Consider the following 18,162-nt stretch of genomic DNA (forward strand, 5'->3'; position numbering starts at 1 on the left):
CTGGGGCAGCCACAGCTGCTCTGGGCCAGGGCCTCACCACCATTAACCACACTGATTTCTTATAATCATTACTGCATGTGAAATAGCCAAAGAAGAAGCCTGTACAGATGTCATGACACAGAAAAATGTACTGGATGCAGCAGCACCATGTTTGCTGTGGAAGGGGCCACAGCAAGTCTGTTAGCTAAAGGAGTGAGAAGAAGTTAAGAAGTAAGAAGCTGATAAAGAGCTTTTTCTAAGGTTGTTATTAAAGAAACTAAAAGAAGAGAAGAATTGAAGAAAGATAAGAAAGAACTTTGCAGTTAGAGAAAGTATTTTTAAAAAGTTTGCTGAAGTCACTGTTACTTTTCATAATGGTGTTATGTTGACTTATTGTAGCTAATAGTTAAGTAAAAGAAGTACAAACAATTAGAAAGTGTATAAAAAGTCAGCCATCTTCAATAATAAATAACAAAGAGTTTCAATTAAAGAGCTGCCATCTAAGACTACTTGCTATCTCTACTTTGTGTCGTAACAACCTCAACAACAAGAGTTTGCCATCAAGAGACAAGGGTGGAGGAGCCACAGCAGGCAGAGAGGTCACAGGGTGAGGGCACAAGGTGCCAGACGTGTCTGCTGTCCTTTCACACCATCACCTCCTGCAGACAATGCTAGAGGAGAGCTCAGGGAGGATCTGTAGGCACGGGAAATAATCCTGCAGGATTTTTCACACTGCTTCCAGTGTAACACAACAGGAAACTTCCAAGTGTTGGGAAGGCCCAGCCAGGATATTCTCCAGGACATGCAAGGGATGCCCCAGAGACTGGAGGAGCAAGAGCCCCTGGGCAAGGGCAGGAAGGAGGAATCTTGGGAGAAGGCTGAATTCAGGCAGATTCCCACAAGGACTTGCAAACTTGCTAAGAGGGTGCCAGAGGACTGAGACTCAGCTGGGTCCTGTCACCTCCTGGAGACAGATGATCACCTAGGGCTGGGCCCTCCACGCTGGGGATGCTCTGGGACAGGTCACACCCCGCAAGGAAGATCCAAGCAAGTCCCAGCAGATCCAGTCTCTTGGAAGCACCAAAAACCAGGCCCAGAGGAGCAGAGAGCTCGTGTCACTTTTCCACCCTCACAGCTTTGACTGGGTGCAGAGGATCTTGTGACAAGATCAATGGATCCTGATATAGCAGCACTTGAGATAAACGTTGCTGCAGAAGGGCTCTTGTGAGAGTATCAGGCCTGAAGAGGAGTTTGGAGGGATGGATGGTGAACGAGGGACAATGGAACATCACCAGCTGCTGGGAGACTGTGCCACCTTTTGTACAAACACACCTTTTTCAGAGTGACACAAAACTACCTGCAAAACCATTTCTTATTCCCAAGCCTTCTTTCCACAGTCCTTACAAAAGCTTCTTGGCATCAGCACAGCTGCATTTGGATGTGCCTGACGCAGAGAGTTCCTGTGTCACTGGCTCAGAGTGCTCCTGCAGCCCCAGCAGAGGCATCTACACCTCTGTAGGAGAGCACATCTCCTCAGCTCCAGGGAGGTGAGCAGGGACTCACCTCCTCCCTGCAGTCCCCAGGTGCTTTGTGCTCCAAAATCCCAGGCACCAGCACCATCCTGCTGTGGACCTGCTGTACCCCGGGGTGTTATACCAATTAAACACCTCCAAAATACCACAACTCCACATCTCCCAACTGCCCCTGCTCAGACACAACCTCATCAGCAGGAAAACAATGATCCTGGAGCCTCGAAGCTGCCAGAGCTCTCATCTCAGAGGGGCTGGTGGCACATGGCACAGAGAGAATGCCAATCCCTGCAAAGCCAAGAGGAGCTGAGGCACACCAGGACATCCTTTGAGCAGGATACACCACCGAGGACACAGATTCATAAACAGACAACAGCTTCTTCAGGGACCTGATTCCTATAACAACATCAGCTTTAATTTTTACCCTGACTTAAAAACAACAAAAAAAGCCCCACACAAACACACCTATAAAATTGGGAATCTTGCCCCACCCCTTGGCCAGATAAAATCACATGAAAGCTCCAGCTCTGGCTGGCGCAGCGGCCAGGATCAGGAAGGGGAGGGAATGTTTATGAAATGGTTTTAACCAATTCAATTTTAAGGCAATTTGTGCGCAGCAGCAGAGGCAGCCCCGACTGCAGCGAGCAGGGAGCAGGCTGGATCAATGGCAGGGTGGAGGTGGGGGCAGGAAAGCAGGAGCAGCAGACTGTGGCATTGAGGCTAATGGCTTTGGAGCCATTTATTCCATGAGAAACACAGCTCAGAGCCACACGGGGTCTGTGCCAGGAGCATGGCAGCGCCTCGGAGGGACAGTCCCCAAATCCAGGGAGGATCAATACCAAACACTCCAGGAAAAGCAGGAAACTTCTCCTCTTACAAGAATAAATAAATGACAATTAATGGATCAAATCAGGCCATCTGCAAAACCCAAAACTTCTGCTGAAAAAACCCCCACCCAGCAAGGTAAAAGCTCCAGCGCTGTCCCAGCATTGCTCCTGGGACAGGCCACACCCTGGCCCTGTCACCTCACCCCAGACAAAACCCTGCTGCCAGAAATGGAGATGGGATCTTCATTTTCTGTATCAACAAGGGAAAATGCACGGAAAAATCTCCAACCCCTTCCCCAGCTTGTTCCTCAGCAGCAAAGCTTCTACCTGGAGACACCATTTCCCCTCTCCCCCTTGGCCTCCATCCATACTGTGGATGAATATTCAAAGAGTGGATGGCAAGAGCTGGTTTGAGGATAGAACAAAGGGAAATGGCTTTCTGGAGCCTGGTTTTGACAAATGAGGGGAGGAATTGCCCCCGACGGCTCCGTGTGCCCAGTGATGATCCAGCAGCTCTGGAGCTCTGCGCCGGTGGAATTTGCTGGGAATTGCTCCTGATGGTGTTTGCAGCCCAAGGATAATGCGCTGCTCTTTCCACATCCCACTATCTCCATGCCCAAGCACATATGGTCTGGCTAAATAAGAAGCCTTGGAAAGGCTGTCAACAAGACTAGAGGAAGGTGGGCATCTGTGCAGAAACATATGCATGTCCCAGCACTGCACTGCGAGCACGGAGAGGATGCCCAGAATCCCACCAAAACCTGCCTGGGTCCAGCAGAACTGGACCAGGAACGCTGTGGCTGCCACTTCCCTTTGTGCTGAGGGACTGCAAACCCATCACTCTGCTTCCAAAGAGCCTCCTGCCAGGAAATCTGAGATGTTCCCTACTCTGGTCCAGCATTTCAGGGCATTGCTGCTCCAGCACTCATTTACAGACCCACTTATGCGTTTGCTTCAAAGTCTGGTGTGTTTGTTTCATATTCATCTGTAAAAATCTCCCCCACGGTACTAAAGGCAGTGGAATAATCTACTATTTCAACCCGCATTCCTCAGAGAATTCTGCAGTTAAAAAAAAAAAAAAAAAAAAAAAAGAAAAAAAAAAAGAAAAAGGGGAAAAAAACCTGGTTGAATTTGATTAAACCTTTGGAATCTCTCCAATATTTCCAGTTATTCCATCTGTAGAAACACTCTACTGGCACTTGGCACATTCAGAGCTTTAACTGCCTTCTAAATCAGCAGCAGTTCTGCCTAACAATTTGGCATTTGCACAGTGCCTTGTAAATCACCCACCTTACATCTCTGGGTATGAGTACCAAACCCTCCAAAAAGCCCATTACTGCCTCAGAGAAATTCTTCAGGAAGAAAAGACCTTCTTATGGGCTTGTGTCTTGACAAAAAGAGGGGGTCACTGGCATTCAGTGGGCACAGTACTGACACCAAGGCTCCTGGTGTTATTATGGCACTAAAACGAAACCCAACGCAGCCAGCTGGTTGCTACACTGCTATTAGAGCTTCTTCCCTGTTTCTGACCTTTCTAGAACTCTCCAAGATGCATTAATCTGTACCAAATCCACCCAGGATCTAAGGCTGGTGCAAGGTGAAGGCGTTGGTGTCCCGATCCTCCCAGCGGACACCACAGAGGGAACGATTACAATTCCATTGGCAGGGATCTGTTTGGTTGTTTCGTTTGGGTTTCTGTTTTTGGGGGGGATGTTTTTGGAAGTCAGGAACCAGGCTCAGAAGGGCAGCAGCTCCAAATCAAGCCACAAAGCAGCAGGAAAGCACTCAGCAGTATCAGCAGCGCTTTGTGCATTTCTTGCAAACAAAGAGCGGAGAAGGTCGGCGTTGTTACCTCCCTGCTTCCACCTCTTTTGTCTTCCCAAACTGTTGGAGGCTAAAAACCTGCCCTTCCCAAACTGGCTCCAAGCTCTTCTGAAAACCCTATCCCCTCATCTATATCCACACCTGACCCTCTTTTATGCCTCCCCCATCTACAAAGTGTAAGAAAATCATCAATTTAAACACTGTGCTCATGACTTGCCCCTTGCCTGTGCCTCAGATGTAATTTTCTGTGGGTCCTTCCCAGCATGGATTTGGGCTCTGAAGTGTATAGGGGAAGATAAAAAAACAAAGAAGAGGACAAGGCAAGAAAGAAAAGAAACACATGGAGTTAACTCTCCTCCTCCTGCCCTTTGCTTCTAAAATCCCACTGAGTTTCACATGTGCTGTGACCCCCTGCAGCATCAGAAACCCAGGGTCACTGAGGACTTGGAGATGGTCACTGGGCCATGCAGGGCGACCACTTGGAATCTGCCAGCAGGACAGAGTTCAGGGCTTTGTGATTAAAAAGGACTGGCCACCACAGTCAGGGCTGGGAGGGAATTCCTGACTTGTTTTGCAGGTGGAGATCCAACATGCGGAGTTGAAATGCTCTGGGCCTGTCCCACTATGAGAGGTAATGACTCCAACTGCTTCACTCATTAATATTCTTTAGGATTTAGTGGATTAATTGATGCTTCCCATGCTAACATTAAAAAAAAATACTTTTGTCCATCCTTTTGTATCCTTTGCTCTTGCCCTGCTTGGTGTCTTTCTTCTTTGAACTCCAAGGAGGAATAATTTCCCTCCTTGGCTGCACTAAGACACCTGCAGCAGTGAGCATTCCCAGTGTCCTTCACCCATTTTTCATCAGTTCATCAGGCAGAGCAAGGTCCCATCCCACATCTAGCACAGGAGCCTGTGCCACATCCATAACCTGGGGTTTGGGTTCCCCCGTGAACAGCTTAAACCCCTCTGCAAGGAGCTGGTGGGGACTGGGTGTCACCGGGACACCCAGGATGCTGCTCCCTCAGCGTGCCCCTCCTGCCTCCAGCTCTGCCCTGGATGAGGTGCAGGGGCTCCAGCACTGCCCTGCCATGAGGGGCTGGAGCAGGAGAAAGGATCCCCACTGGCAGGTTTGGAGAAGGAGAACTGAGCTCAGCCAAATGCTCCCCACCAGGGCTGGGAGAGCACCAGATTTGTGGCCACTCAGCTCTGCAGCCACTCTGCACATGATGAAAATATCTGTTCCCTGCCAGCCAAAAACCCTAAAAATAATAACTGAGCAGAGCTGTGCCTGCAGCCAGCGATGCATACGAGATGATGGCCTTCTCAACACGAGAGCAAAAGGGCAAATGAATCACATTACACTCCATGAATAAAAACAGAGTCTCAATGCACAGCAACTTAATGATTCCATTCTGGATGCATGAGACAGTTTGGCCTCGTTTGCAGAGGTGCTGAGCATTCCCAAGTCCCACTCAGCTCCTGGGGACAGCCAGGACTCCAAACTCCCCTGAGATCCTCCACTCTGAGGAAATCTCCCACCTGGCAGGGAAGGCTTTCCCTGAGATCTGTGAAATGAAAAGCTCCCAGCAGTTGGCCTGGGCTAAGGACCTTTATCTCGACCTGCTGCACCCAAATCCATCACTGGGAAGGTGGGATTAGGGGCTGCAGCTCTGTTTGAACTGTGCTTTTATTTCATGCAAAGTGAAGAGGAACAAGCCCTGCCCACGATGGAGCAGAGAGAGTCCTGCACTCCCCAGGATGTCCCCACTGGCACCAGGAGGCAAGCACAGCGTTTCCCAGCCCATCCTGGCACAAGTGCACAGGTGGTACCCTGAGGAGGCACCTGACATGGAGAAAGCAGCATTTCCTCCTCACCCAGGTGCTCATGGAGCTGTTACAGAAAAGCACATTATGGAGAGATGGCAGAATAAACCAAATCCGACTGTGGTGACATTATTGGGAAGGGGCTGCTGCACAGCACAGCACCCAGGGAGAGTGGGAATCACCTCCACTGGGACCCTGCTGGGGTGCTGAACATGCCACCGCCCCTTCCTGGGCTTTCTGGGCTCCCCATGGCATTTAAACCCAATCCTGTCCCCATTTTGTTTGGTAAACTTTGCTATTCTCTTCTGAACATCCCCCTGGAAGGGTGGAATTTCCCACAGCAGCTCCAGTGCCACATCCCTGTCACATCCAACATGCAGGCAGTGCTGGCAGGGTGAGCTGCACCCCAGCCTGGCACCAGCCTTCTGGGAGGGACTGAAAATCCTCCATACCTTCACTATTTTCCTACATCTGCTTGGAAAATACAGCCCAGGACAACCTCTTCCAAACATCAGTCCTCTGGCAAACAAAAGGAAGTCAAAGGCAAACTATTTATTGCCAAACCCTCTTCCTTCGTTGTAAAATACTGCTTAATTTTATCCCTCAGGCATCTATTATCTCATAGCCCATATTATTTTTCCAGCTATTACTGCTTAATTTTCCCCATCCAGAAAGTCCGTACAGACACCAGCCAATTTCCGTCTTGGCATAATTGTTTAGGAGAAACAAGCAGCTGTTTCACTGGGGTCCTAAAGAATTGATGGGGAATCAGTGCTTCTCCTTTCTTTGTTCACAAGAAACCTTGGAGGAAAGTCCCATGTCCTGTGCCACCAGCATTGTCACCCTGCCAGGGGACCCTGCAGAGGGAGGAGAAGCTGGGGGCATCCACCAGACCCCTCGTGTACCACCCCACACTGTGGTGGAAATAAAGGTGAGCATAAATATTTTTTAAAAAAACTTTAAATAAAAGCTGCTGATTTTAATCAAAGCTTAAAACAGAAAGTAAAACCTGTGGCTAATGGAATCTGCCTGGACTGCTTCTGTTTCCCATTTCTGACAGAAATTGTTTTACCTCTTGTTGGTTTGGTGGGGTTTTTTTAGCAGCAATGCTTCTGTGGGAGCTGAAAGTATTTAAAAAAATGCCAAAACTGGCCATGCAGGTAAACACAGGACATTCTCCAGGCACAAAGTCCATAAGCCTTGTTTTATAGAGACTTTGGAAAAGTGGTTACCAGCATCAGCTGGCACAGGGGGGACCAGCACACAGCTGACAGGGGTGGAGGTTTGCAGGAGAGCCCCCAGGAAACCATCTGTGATTCCCAGACTAGCATGGGGCAGATAAAGGATGGCAAACAAGCTTAGAAACTCTCACTGAACAGAAATTATTGAGGCAATTAAGAAATGCACAAAATGATGAAATATTGTAAAGGCACACAGGGAATGAGCAAGTTGCTGTCAAAATCTGTGAATGTCCAGGTTTGTCTGTGTGGATGAGATGGACAGAACCAGGCACCCCTCTGGCCTCTACTCCCACCAGCACTGCCATGCAGGGGTGTGCCACAGAAACATGGAATATCCTGAGCTGGAAGGGACTACCAAGATCATTGAATCCAACTCCAAGAGGGTACAATCCCATCTTGTCCCTTGGAGCAGTATCCCAACCCTCCTGCAGCTCTGGCAGCCTTGGGACCATTCCCTGGGGAGCCTGGGCAGTGCCAGCACCCTCTGGGGGAAGAACCTTTTCCTTATATCCATCCTAACCCTGCCCTGGTCCAGCTCCAGCCCTTCCATGGGTCCTGTTCCTGCGACAGGGATGTATTTCAGCCAAATTCCAGTTTGGGTTGAACATTTGCTGAACCACTGCTGACACACTCTTCCCTTCAGACACAGCTATTTATGGCAGTGTTGGGATCCTGGCTGCTTGTGGAGTTGAGTGTTTTTGTCACGAAGCACCTGCACATCCAAGGGTTCCCTGGTGAGTGGGCAGGAAGGCATTTGTGATAATGTAGGGAATGGGAAAACATTTCTTAGGGACCATGGAAGAGCCTCGATGGGCTCAGCACATGGACATAGAACAGAGCATCCCCCACATCCTCCTTCTTTTTAACACTTTATTGCTCCTAAAAAAAGGCATTTTCTTTTCCCGTCCTAGCTTTAGATGCTTAATTAGAAAAGAAGCTCCCAAGGTAATAGGAAGCATCAGAGCTTTGCTCCAGCCTTGTCCAGTGGGTGTTCCCAGAGCAAACAGGAGCTGCAAGGCAAGGCTGGATGGCAGTGAGTCAGGGAGGCAGAGAGGCGTGAAAACAGGATGAATGGGAAGGCAATAAACCCACAGTATCTCACTGAGGGACTCAGCTCTGCATCACCTCCATCCATCAGCACGAGCAGAGCCAGCCAGGCTGAGCTCACACCAGTGGCACTGGCACAGCAGGGGCTGTGGCCACGTGGGAGCATCACCAAGCCACGGGCTGGGGCCACCACGAGCTGTGGCAAGGGCACCCAACATCCACCACCTCCAGCAACTCAGACCCCCCTCCAGAACAGGGAAAACACTCCAGCTTTTACCAGGATCTCACACGAGGCACGAGAGAAAAGGGATAGGGCAAATCCCATAACCAGGAAAAGGAGCAACCCAGGAAAGGCCCTGATGGTGGATGCAGGATTGAAACTCTCCTGCTCAGGGATCCTGTCCAGGAAGGATGAAAAGGGCTCACCCGTCCTGGGTCTGACCTGCTTTAGGAAAAGGAACCTGAGCAATATGTTTAAAAAGGAAAGTTGTTCCCTGCAAAAATCTGGGAAACAATTCAAAGAAGCAAACCAGAAAAAGGTCACCCCAAAACTCCCCCGTTTCTCCTGGAAGCACAAAGCATGGCAGCTTCTTTTTGGAGCCAAGATGGGAAACCTCCTCTCTCTCTTAATCTACAAAGAAATTATAAAGACATCACCAAGAAACAGAGGATGGGAACTACCTCAGTGCTTTATTTTCTGGAGCTCCCATCCATTTCAGAGTCACTTCTTTTTCAGACAGGTTCCTGCACCTCCTGCCATCACTGCCCATCTCTTGCTCCAGAGATCCAGCCACAATTCCACAGCAAAAACAGCCATGCACGAGCTTTGCCTGCACATCAGGCTCGTGGCACTTCACAGAGAGCTGGCACCCCAAAACAAAGAGCTCTGCAGCCTCCTCAGCTGGTAGGTCCAGCTGACCCAAGCTTGCACACAGGTGGAGGCACCCACCCAGGCTGTGAATAAATCCCACCACTCTCTCCCCAAAAAGAAGCAAATTCCCCATTAGAGCTGCAGCAAACTCAGGCAATCAGCAAGAAGGAAGCTTTTTAAAGAGATATAACCCAGGATTTCTGTGTTGAAACACACGCCACAGATGGTGGAGCAGACGAGGATTAATTCATGAATCATATTTCTTAAATGATACAATCTCTCTTTTCACTTCCATACTTTCCCTTTTTGACTCAGAAGCAGGGATTTAAGATGCCCTTCCCAGATATGAATTTTGCATGAACAAACATTGCAGGGGTAAAAAAAAACCCAAAAAAACAAGCCCACAACAGCAATAAACCAGAAAACCCAGATGTTTGAAGAGAAGTTCTCAAATACAAGCAAAGGCATATCCTGTCCATCTACACGAGAACATGTGTGGAAATACAATATATGCAAGCACAGAGCTGGGAATGGGGTGGGAAAATGAGCTCCCCACCGTTTGGAGCTCACTAATGCTTCAGCCAGGGTTCTGGATTTCACAGAAGCTGATTTTCTATCTCCTCCTATCTCATCCACCACCCTCGCAGCAAAAGGAAAGCCTGAAGGCAAACATTTCCAGGGAGAGGCCTCCTGGCTCTGCCAGTCAGTCTGTGCCTCCTCCAGCCCCCATCAACGCTTCCCTTCGGAGAATCCCGGCACAGCTCGCTCTCCAGGAAAAGCTCCCGGAGCCAAGGGACTGCAGAGAGCAGGAGCAAGGCAAAACATCCTGCCCCACGCACACAGCTCACCACCCCAGCTGAGAGGGGTTTGAAGTGGGGAAGAGAGAAGGAAATGACACAAGAGCCCTTCAGCAGCGGGAGACTCCGAGATCCCGGCTCCCTCCCAGCTGGAGAGCTCCTTCAGACCAGCCACAGCCCTGCCAACCTGGGCAGAGCCTCTGCCTCCCCCAGGCAGGAGCAGACGGATCCAGGGCGAGCAGAACCAGCACCAGCACTCCAAACTGCCCCTCCCGGGCACTTTCTCACCTTGCTTTGATCAGCAAAGCAGCATTTCAGTCATTTTTTCCACTTTGCACACGGAGCAGCTGTGTGTGTGCTTAACAGCTTCTTTACACAGTCTTGCACTTCCTATTGTAGCTTTACACACAGAATAAGAGTGAAAAAAAAAATCACTTACCCTTCAATTATTTCAACCTTTCCCTGCTCTGTGCGTGACGTGGGCTTCTCTTTTGGTTACTATTTCCAGATTTGGTCTTTGGGTAGGTGAATGGAAGAGGAGAATGACAGGAGTTGTATTTGATGACGATGGAGACTGTAAAATAAAGAGAAGCATTTTCAGCACAGAGCAGTCCTCCCCTATACGTACAGATCAGATTATATTAAATTAAATTAGTGACACCTACATAAATGCTTCCTACTGTTTTTATGCACACATACAAATATCACAACTGTCAAGGAGAATGTGGTTGTCAGTGATACGGCAGGGGGGAAAAAAGAGCAATTTCTAAAATGGAAGGGAAAAAAGGAAATCTAGGCTAACAACCAGCGTTTGAGCAGCAGCAAAGGGGCTGCTGCTGGTCTGCAGGAGGGCCAGGAGGAACTGCTGGGAGCAGTGGAAAGGGCTGGAGCAGAGGATAGCATGGAAGGAGCAGGGGTAGAGAAACTGCAACAACAACCCTGACAGAATGCTCCTCTGCTTCCCAAAATACCACCTCAGCTTGTGAGGAAGCAAGGAAGGAGCTGAGAGAGAGCTTCAGGAAACACAATGCCCCCATCCCCTGCAACGATGGAAGGACTCCTAGCACGGGAAGGAATTAATAACGTGGTCATCGTAGCAGCAAGTACCCCCCTAAAAAACAGATTAATCTGCCACCATCTGCTTTAATAGCAGAATTTCTGCTAAGTGGTTTTCCCCTACACAGCCCCACATATCCATGTAAACAGACAAACAAACCATTTGGCTTCCCGCAGTCCCGGGGAACGCAGCTGCTCTGAGCAGGGCTCGCTGCCTTTGACACGGTGCCAGGGTTGAATTCCTGCCATCCCATTTACTCCCACACCTCTCCCCACACCCTGCTCCTCTGCAGCCTCCTTAAGGCTTGGGGTACCCCCCAGATCACTGCCCATCCAACATGGCAGCCTGGGAGCCTCAAAATATCCTTTGACTGTAGCTGAGAAAAACAAGGAAGGTGAGGAATGAGAGGAATGGACTTCCATACTATTATTTTCCTCATGGCAACGCTCCCATCCTCTGTAGGCAACTGGCACCTCCAGCACCATGAGTCCCAGCCCAAACACTGAAAACACCCCAAAAAAAGCATATTTACAAAATCACTTGGAAGATGTCATGGCAGGCAGTGGAAAAAACCAACCCCTCGAGTCAAGGAGATTTGTCTGCTTGGTTGGAAAAACACAAAGGTCACCACAAGGAGTATATAAAAATACATGCTAACATTGAAGAGGTATAAACATAACACTAAATAACGCTTTTTATACCCAGCTCAGCATTTAACACTTGCCCAGAGGCCTTTGATAAATCCCAGGTGCCTGAACAAAGCAAAGAAGCTTTTTCATTGCTATTTAGCAAAACAGGGAAAGTAAAGCACAAGAGAATAAAACTGTTCAAGACATCAAGGACCGAGTGAGAAAGAAACAGCCAGGTCTCCACATCCAGCTCTTCCATCGCCAAATGCCCTGCCAGGCTGCTGGATGGAAATAGAAATACTATTGTTAGCCCCAAGCCATGCAGACTCATTAACATTTATTTTAGTGCTATAAAATATATTTTTAAATACTTGAAGAAATAATCTGGAGGAAGTGCTAAAAGCTCGGAGCGTATTTTCAATATGTCCCAGCTTTTCCAGGGAGATTTGAGACCTCCTGGAAAGACAGTGATTATCACAGAGGCTCTGGGAGCATGAGGGTACCTCCAGCCACCCAGCAGATGCAACTCCCTGCCCTTGCTTTTGCTCACAGATTGTTCAGTAAGAGGGAAGTCTAAAAACATCATTGATTTTAATTACTCGTGGACAGCAGAATCCCCAAAGTATCGTTTCCCACGTTTTTAATGCGTGTGGGTGTTTATATGCAAATAACACTTGGAAACAGAGGAACCTGATGCCTGTGGGGTCACCTCCTCACCAGCAGAAGCCCTTCAGCAGGAACAAATCCTGCTGAGCACCTTCCACAGAGCCCCAGGTGCCTCATCCCAAAAGTTCACGGAGACAAAGCATGTCAGAATTATGAGGAGCATCCTTGTGAAGAGCAGCAGCCCCATCGATCCTCCAGCTCTTAGGAGAGGGGTTTGGGGCTGAGAGGAGCTGTGGTTATTCCAGAGGTACCCATAAGCACATCCAGAGAAAATCGTGGTGTGGGAGAAGAGATTCAACAGGGAGCAGGATCCAGAGGCACACGGGGACACACAGAGCACAGTGCCCTGTTCCTGCCACGCCCAAATGGATCAAGCATATGGAGGATCCATTTTATCTTAAATAAACACTTCATAACACAACTCCTGTTTTCCATCTGACCCAGCCAGCCTCGCATAAAATAAAATGTGAGGAGCCAGCGATGGAGAAGAAACAGTTCTCTCCCTCTTCCTTGTCAAAATGTTCCTGGAGATTTCATGTTTCACAGGCTCCTCATGATTTTGGACGGGTCTTTAATCGACCATTTGTGCAGTTCCAGAGCAGGTTCAACTGATTCCATGTGCTTTGCCATGCCAAGCTTGGAGACACCACCTTCCCCAGCATCCAGAGGGCCAGCATGGCACGGGGCACTGGCCATGGGATGGCACAACAGAACTGGAGGAGCCATCCCAGGTTCCAAGGCATTGGTTTTCCCCGTGCTCTGGAGCTCAGCCGATGGCAGCGGTTTGGGCGCCCGTCCCGCAACAAAATCTGCACGAGCTGCACCAGGCACCAAGTTCAAAGTCAAAAGGAACATTTGTTCTACAAGAAAACACATTGCAAACGACCCCTAACAAATTGCAGCTGCTGGAGCAGCCAGCTCAGAGCACAGCAGCATCTCTCAGCCCTGTTGTTACTGCGGGCTCTGTGCTGAACGTGTGAGTGGCAGCGCAGGCACAGCCACAGTTTGTGTTTCAGTACAAATTACAGAGCAGCACCACAGACCTGGAGAGGCAGCTCTGCTCTTCCCTGCATTGCTTCCCTCACGTTTTGATGCCCATTAAATTCCTTCCCATTTAGTTGCTTTATTTCAGCTCCTGGCTGCATAAAATTGTTCCGCGAGCGCTGAAGCTGAATAAATAATGGCAAAACTTCCCCTGCAAAAACTCCAAGAGCTGTTATGTAAAGCAGGGAGGGGATCAGCAGATAGAGACAACTTGGAGGCAACCTGAGGGTTGGGATTCTGTGTCAGCTCGATACACAGGGGAAATAACCCTTTAATCCAGTGCAGTGTATTTCATTTACTGTAGTGTTATCCAGTTCGAAGATGTTATGAAAGGAATCCCTGGAGAGACTTAAGACTTCAAAACCAGCCTGAGTTTGAACTTAATTCCACTGTTGCAAAAGGCTGGAGCTGTGGAAGATGACCTTTTCCATACCTTGGATGCCAGGAGCCATCCTGCCTCATAATGTCACGCCAAATTAGAATATTCTCTTTTTGTTTTACTCAGGATTTTGTTTTGTCGTTTCTTTTTAATTAAAAGCATCTGTCACTGTTAATGAAATGGGAGGAAAGAGAATAAAAAAATATCATAACACAAAAAAATTAAAGCTGGTGGTGTCCAGAGAGATGGAGAGAGTAAAAAAGCTGGATAATTAACAGAGGAACTTTAGCTCCCCATGAGATCATCACCAGAGCCCAGGTCAGGATCAAAAGATCACCAGTGCCATCTCCTTGCTGCTCATCACCTGAACAAAACAAAGGGATGCTCCCCGAACACATCCCCCAGATCCCACTGGCAGCAGGGCCTTGGGTGGTCTCTTCTCCAATAGGAAATGAGGGGGAAAACACTTTTGAAGTGCAAATCCCAAAGTTGTTCAGGTCTCGCCAAGGTTATCCTGAATGAAAGTTCAGAAATACTTGGAAAAACCAACCCATAAATCCATGTTAGTGAATCAGAAGCTGGTGGAACCCCAGGGATGGAGGTGTGTGGTCTCATCTTTCACCAGCTGCAGGAGCTTCCCTGCCCAGGGGGTGTTTTTAAGGAACCCTGCAGGAATTCATTGAACAAGTCATGGAAATCCCAATTAAAGTTATTCACTACTGTTAACTGCTTCCATGGACTTTCCTGTTTGGAGGTGAACTATAAAAGGCCAGTTTTCACTCGCAGCATCTTCCAAGTCAGATTGTTAGTGCAATTAAATGTAAATTTGTATTTTCCAAAAATAGGGTTCCCCCACAAAATACTAAATTAATTACAAAATGTATTCCTAATGTGAAATTATTTAGCCTGTTAAAGCGGTACAAACAGCTTTATTGGATCATTAATGGTTAGAAATGTTCAGTCAGCACAGTTGGAAAAATGTAAACTAAATATGTCAAGGATACGTTGCTTTCTCCACTCACTATTTTTTTAACATCTTATTTCATGGTAGATAAGTGAAAAATCTTTTTACCTGACTTAGTAAGAGGCTCATTTACTCATGCAAATTTAAAACCAAGTGTCATAATACAATGAAATTATAAAAACATATCAAAGAGGAGTTAGTGAGTCACTAAATTTAGCTCCTAATGGAGTTCAAGCTGTCTTATACAGTTGTATGTTAATGGGAAGAGCTGTGGTGGTCTGTAAACATCAGAGCAGAGCTCAGCAACCATCCCATGTGCCTGGGGTTTCTGGAGAAGCCCTTTGGGTTTCCAGCCCTCCATACCTGAGTAAATCTAAGGGAAACTCAGATTTTGATCCCAGCCAAGGCAAGGAATACAGCCAGCATTAAATAAATTAAAATCCATTGCCATGAGCTCTGGGCAAGCCCCAGGTTCTGCAGAGCCACATCCCAAGCTCTGGTACCAGACCTGAGGTGATTCACAAGTGTGATCCTCAACATCCATAGGGATTTTCCTAATCCATACAAAATATAAGGGCTGACATAGGGAAACACTGACTTTGTGGGCTGGAAGATACTGAGCAGCACGAGGGCTTGGCTGGGAATCTGGGCAGATCCAAGCAACAAATTAAAGTGGTGCCTCTGAAATAACAGCAGCAATTTGGGTGCCAGGGCAGGAGCAGGATCCTGGGTGGGTTTTTTTTCACTCACTGATAGTCCAAGGACAGCACTAACATGAAGTCCTTACTTTCTGGAACAATCTCATTTCCAAGAGTAAGGGAAGATGGTGTAAGAGAAGAAAAAGGGAGTGCCAAGGTTAAGAGAAGACCAGTCCACCCAACAGAGCTCCAAAATCCATCAAAACCAAAGCACCTACTGGGAAAAAGAGAAACTGGCTTAAAATACAGGGAGGCAATTTCTTAAAGGTGAAAATGTCACTATATAACACCTTCCAGGGCCTAAAGGAGCTCCAGGAGAGCTGGAGAGGGGCTGGGGACAGGGGATGGAGGAACAGGACACAGGGAATGGCTCCCACTGCCAGAGGCAGGGATGGATTTTGGGAATTGGGAATTGTCCCCTGTGAGGGTGGGCAGGCCCTGGCACAGGTGCCCAGAGCAGCTGTGGCTGTCCCTGGATCCCTGGCAGTGCCCAAGGCCAGGCTGGATGGGGCTGGAGCAGCCTGGGACTGGTGGAAAGTGTCCCTGCCCATGACAGGGTGGGACAGGAGGGGTTTAAGGTCCCTTTCAGCCACCCCATTCTGGGATTCTCTGGCACCCCTGTCCATGGGGCAGGTTTGGGTTTGGGTGCCAGCAGCAGAGGGGACAGAGGGAGAGTGTGGCCCCATGCAGCCCCTTCAGCTGCTGAAGGGCAAAACTGGGGCCCAGCACACCATGAAAGGAAGAAATAAATATTCCCAGTGCTTCCTGACCTGGCAGAAAATCGTGAAAATAAGGCTCTGTAAGGAGAAGAGGCGAGGGAACTAATGGGAAAACATCTCATTGCATTAAGGGCTGTGTTAAAGGTTTACAGCATCATCTCCAGACAAGCTCACTGATATTCCTGAACCCTCATCGATCCACAGGTCAAACCAGGAACGAAAAATATCAATTGCAGAAAATATCACTGGCTGAGATACAATAAACCTACCCTGTCCCTATGCACAGGTAAACAGAGAGACCTTTCCAAGTGAGAGCGAAATCTGCCAGAGAGCTTGGCTGTAACTACAAAATCCCTGACCTGTCCCCATCTGTAACACTCACAGGCTGATACAAGGAATTAGGGAGATGTCCTACATAACTGCTTTAATTAATTTGTGAAATTTTGCACCCTTCTTGGAGGCGGGCGACGTGGCCCTCTGTGCTCCCTTGGATTGCCACCGCTCTCAATTTTATTTTTATCCCGGGTTCGATATGAATCAGGCTTTGCAAAAGACAAAACAACCCACTGTAATCATCCAGCATGCCAATTAAACTAAAAGATACCCTGGAAATTAAAATTAAATGGCATATCTATGAAAAGCAGAAGACAGCTTCCTCAGAAACAACAAAAAAAGCCTGTATTATAGGAACACGACTGTGGCAGCCCAAAATCAGCACCAAAGCACTTATACAACTTACTACCACCCTTCACATCTGCATACTGGAGGTCTTCATCAAACTGGGTATGTTTTTGCACGTTTATCATCAAGATTTATTGAAGTTGATTCCATAAATTTCATTGAGTTGTTCACTGCTGCTATTTGTTTCCAAGGCAACAAATGCACTTTGCCCAAGCTGCACAGTACAGCACAATTGTTCAGGATTTGGGGGTCCCTGCCCCTGGTGCTGCACAGCGCCAGCACCTCCCAATGCCAGCTTGGCAGCGCTGACAATTAACAAATTTGGGAGGGATTTCTGGAAAAAATAATCCCTATTAGGGGAGAAAAATGTCAGATGAAGCAGGCAGGGAGCAGGCTGCTGGCGAGAAGGTGGGATTTGTGCAAAGCCCCCACTCCCATCTCATTTACACCTCGGACAGCTGGAGGTTGAGAAATCCATTCACAGGTTCAGAGGGAGTTGGAAGGTTCTTTCTGCACAAAATAATGACAGAAAGTCTCTTTGTCATCATCGTGGAGAAAGGGACAACAGAAGTAGTGAGGGGAATGGAGGAGAGGAGGATTTACAAACACTGCACACCCATCTCCCCATCAGCAGCACCCAGAGCCAGAGGCACAGAGAACTTGCAGGCAACCTGGGAGAAGTTTGGCTTGGGATAAGAAAAACCAAGCAACAACTGAAAGGGAGAATTACTGCCCAAATTTCTGCTATTTGAGAAGTGGCACCAATGCTGTCCTGGCCCCATCAGTGCTGGAAAAGCTCAGGAGCACCTCTCCCTCTGCACCACAGCTCCGTGGCACAAGGCACAGTGCTTTAATTATGCAGCAGACCAAGGCAAAGCAAGTTCTGCTCCTGGAGACTCCTCTGGGAAAAGCTTCCCACAAAAAGCCATTCCATCAGCATTTCTAAAAACAAAACCAATCTTGGACACAGCGATGATCTTTCAACAGGACACAGCATTTTTCCAAAGATAATGAAGATATTTCTGTTTTTCTGTCATAAGCAAATATCCACAACTGAAAGAAGGGGTGGCTGCCAAACTCAGCACACCAGTGCTGGCTGGTACAGACTGAACTGGAAACTTCATGATGTGAGTCAGGGAAACCTGAAAACCATTCAACTTCCAAACCCAGTCACCAGAGTGCCATGTAGATGCAGAGAAGACAGCCCCAATTATCCAGGAAGCTGAAATCCCTTCCCTTTCCCCCCCTTTTTTTTTTTTTAACAAAATTGCTTTGTTGGGTAGCACATTCCCTTAGATTCCCAGAGCGATCAAAAAAAGACAGCATCCCTGATGACAAAAGCCACTCGTTTTTCTGCCTTCAGCCTTAGAAACGTTAAAGGAT

The 18,162-nt window shown here is 48.1% G+C and overlaps 1 protein-coding gene across 3 annotated transcripts in view; it reads right to left on the reverse strand.

Moving 5' to 3' along the window:
* The window catches only part of NEXMIF (neurite extension and migration factor), a 164,293-nt gene that overhangs the window by 45,637 nt on the left and 100,494 nt on the right, over nucleotides 1-18,162 (reverse strand). For all 3 annotated transcript variants that reach the window (XM_077786584.1, XM_021525278.3, XM_021525276.3), the window contains exon 2: nucleotides 10,382-10,516. The gene's annotated coding sequence lies outside the window, so the exon portion shown is untranslated. The remainder of the gene's footprint in view (nucleotides 1-10,381; nucleotides 10,517-18,162) is intronic.

This window comes from Lonchura striata, chromosome 14 (genome assembly GCF_046129695.1).
Source record: "Lonchura striata isolate bLonStr1 chromosome 14, bLonStr1.mat, whole genome shotgun sequence".
Classification (NCBI taxonomy): Eukaryota; Metazoa; Chordata; class Aves; order Passeriformes; family Estrildidae; genus Lonchura; species Lonchura striata.